General features: G+C 42.5%; 1 pseudogene; it reads left to right on the top strand.

The window, feature by feature from the left end:
• The first annotated feature begins 3,259 nt into the window (after window positions 1-3,259).
• On the top strand, window positions 3,260-3,377 carry LOC124557579 (annotated as a pseudogene).
• The last annotated feature ends 429 nt before the right edge of the window (window positions 3,378-3,806 follow it).

Here is a 3,806-nt window from a genome sequence, read left to right as displayed (position 1 = left end):
CCTGATGATGCCCTTGCCTCTGATGAACGTCCGGCATCGTGGACAGTATATTGGATACTATAACTTGATAAGTGTTCGAACCACTCAGACATCTGTGAACCTACTCCATACTCTTGTACCTTCTTTAACAGCCTGCATGAAGCACCATGTCAAACGCATTGGAAGAAAGGGGAAAAAAGTCGATGGGTGCCATGTTAGGAGAACATAGGGGGCGAGACAAAATTTGATGCGCAAATAAACAGCATATGTGACTGTCCTGTGCAGAGTGAGTTGGGCTTTGTATGCAAAATCATACCTTTGGACAGCTTCCCGCAATGCTTACTCTTGACAGCTCCAAATAAACTCGTCAGGAGATTTCGGTAATATGCTTCTGTGACGGTTTGCCCCTTACAAGTACAATCTGTCAGCAACACACCACTGCAGTCCCAAAAGCACTTAGCATCAGATGATGGTTAGGGCATTGTCTTTCTTGCCCATGGTGAACCCACATGTTTCCCTCTGCTCTGCTTTTTCTCGGGGTTGTGGAGATGCTCTCAGCAATCGTCCATGGTGATTAGGCGGCTGAAGAAGCCTTCTAGGTTGGCCTCACACAGCTGAAACATTTCTGCTGCTACCTCGATTCGGCAGGCCTCCTCTTCATTCCCGGTTCCTCAAAGACAGATGCTCTGCCACTTTGTTCTTTGTCATTCAGACTTGATTGACCACTTTGGAGCGTCTGCGGCTGCTAATGGTGTACTGTTGTCGTACCTTACCAACAACTCAGCATGGACGTAGGTTGTTGAAGACAGCAACCAGCCACTGTTAATAATGCTATTTATTTAAGTAAATAGCACCGTAACCGGTTTTGAACTGATAAGTTCATCATCAGACGGCTGCTCACAAGGCTTACAAGATGCAGTTTTGAATTATATACACACCAGCCAGCGTCGACACACAGTTGGGCGGGTCGCGGCTACGGTCAGCGAGCGGCTCGCCCGACGAGTCGGCATTGTTACAGAGACTCAGATGGATCAGTCATCAGTGTGCGGGGTTGCCAGCTTCCGTCCAGGATTCATCCATGGCAGTCCAGTCGTTTGACTGTGAACGGTGCACACTAAACGGTGAACACTACGCAACAAAAGCTTCTAGCACTCTGCCGTTGATAGATTGCGCTCGATAGTCAGTCACTTCTGATTTCTTAAAATCTGGTTCTGGCGAGAGTTGTCACTCCTTAAGTCAAAAATGACCAATGTCTTTATTTAATCTCTCTTGTTGTAGCTCAGACCATGGTGGTTCACTGCCTGATCCATTAACTTCACTCCATGGGCAGTATACTTTTCATTTCATTATTTATTTACAGATAACTACTCTGAGGTTCATACATTAACATATACTCATCACAACAGTAAAAATGATAACTACTATCTGAGAAATTCTTGCCTCAAGGACCTCCAATCACATTCAGTGACTCACAAAGACAGTGGCCCAGACAATTCGGAAAACATATTTAAACAAAACTGAATTTAAAAGTAGAATTAAGTTCCACTCTCCTAGGAACTTGAAACGTTCTGCTGCTTCACTACGTCTTTATTAAGACTTAAAGTAAACCTAACATCTTATGCCTGTAAATTAATGATCATCCCAGCTGTCTGTACAAAAAACATCACCGGTCATCATCAGTTTACTTCAAATTTAACAGAAGCAGACATGAGCACTTTTGCCCTGGCAGAGCAAATAGTAAAGCGATCTACACTTAATTGTATTACACATTCACTGATATGCCGACAGGTAAACCTTTCTATAACTAACTAGTATAGCTTGGAACGCAAAAACAAAGAAAGTTGTAATGCAAGTTCGTTCTCTTATTGTGATGACTTAGCAAAAGCTGATACTAATCATGAGGCACGGGAGTACATACTGGGTCCAATAAGTAACTGTAGAATGGCGCGAAATGGATTATTGTGCCAATGAAAGTTTTCTCTCTTCCCTATTGGTTTCTGGACGGTGTCAGTTGAGCAAGGACCCCGCACTGACATCAGTAAAATGTTTGTAGGCTCGTCTCAGAACGTCCTTACGCCATATCACTTTCACAACGTGTCATTTACCTCACGGGCAAAAACATACGTTTTTCCGGTTTCCTGCAGCACGCTCGTCTGCTACAACGATTTCACACATTTGACGGATCCTACACCATTTGGCAGAGTCATTTCTGAGAGAGAAGGACTATCTTCAGCTATTTGGGGTGTTGGCTGGAATCTGAACTGTATACAGTACTCTGCCTACTAACACTCATAAACAGAAACAAGTTTTGTGGGACATTAACCCTTTCACTACTGGAATTAGTGAAATCAAGTTGGGATCTGCATGACCACCAGTGGCCTGGGACGACACAATGGCTGAATTTCAAGACTCAGTTTCACCGCATTCTCCAAGACCTAATGCCTTATAACTATACTTCAAGTAAAATACTGCACGCTCAGTGCATTATAGCCCCGTTGAAATAACACGTAGATAAATAGACACTTCTTTAAATATTCCGTAACTCTAGTGCAATATAGCTAGAGGATAATTCTTTCTTTGCTTTATTGAAAAATTTCTTCAGGTTAGTTATGTCCTGAAATTCTTTTTCAGAAACGTTCTCCAGATCTTCAAATAAGTTTGAATGGTCAGCTACGACTTTCTTGATTTTTTAAGGATCATCAAATGGAAAACAGAATTTTGCTACTTTGTTCCCAATAAATCAGACAATGGATGGTTCCGAACTAGAACAAATTCCCACAAGCAGTACCACATTCTCCTCCCAAGCCATATCAGATGGCTTTAGCGGACCCACCATTTCTCCATTCAGTACTGTAATCTGAGTGATGTACATTAATTCGTCGGGAGGGTACCTTGTTGAATCATCAGCCAACTTGTTAATTATTTCTGCAGGATGAACTCCACCCACTTATAATGTCGTTCATTGGAACTTATTCAGGCTAATTTTCCTATCTCTCAGAAACACCATTCTCATGTGTTTCTGGCAACATGCTAGAAACTAGTCCTGTATACTATAATGTTCCGTTATAGCATATAATTGTAGGTGCAATTCAAGATCAATATCAGCAGGAACACCTTCACATCAGGCCAAAAACTTAAACGAAAAGCTGAGAAGTACTAGCTGGAATCTGAAATGATGCTTCTTTGCAAAAAGAAAGATCTACTCAACAAAAAACTTGCGAACATATACCTAGAATTAGCTAATCACTTTAACAATTATATCTTGCTTACAATTCTAGATGGCAACGGCCTTGCCGCAGTGGATACACCGGTTCCCGTGAGATCACCGAAGTTAAGCGCTGTCGGGTGTGGTTGGCACTTGCATGGGTGACCATCCTGGCCGTCATGCGCTGTTGCCATTTTACGGGGTGCACTCAGCCTCGTGATGCCAATTGAGGAGCTACTCGACCGAATAGTAGCGGCTTCGGTCAAGAATACCATCATAACGACCGGGAGAGCGGTGTGCTGACCCCACGCCCCTCCTATCCGCATCCTCCACTGAGGATGACACGGAAGTCGGATGGTCCGGGTAGGCCACTCGTAGCCTGAAGACGGAGTGCTTTTTACAATTCTAGATCAAATCACTAGACTTGTAATTAATGAATATATGAAGATCACTCTTAATCAGTCTCAAAAAACATCAAATTGAAATTGAGCAGCCACACTCTCAAAAGAATAAATTTTACAACAGATGTACCAATCAGACAGATATCATATCTTCAGATAGAGAAAACAATCTACTCTGAAATATAGTGTACAATCCGAACTAAGCCCCAGAATTATAAAAG

This window comes from Schistocerca americana, chromosome X, assembly GCF_021461395.2.
Source record: "Schistocerca americana isolate TAMUIC-IGC-003095 chromosome X, iqSchAmer2.1, whole genome shotgun sequence".
Lineage (NCBI taxonomy): Eukaryota > Metazoa > Arthropoda > Insecta > Orthoptera > Acrididae > Schistocerca > Schistocerca americana.
This window is presented reverse-complemented; position numbering and strand designations above follow the sequence as displayed.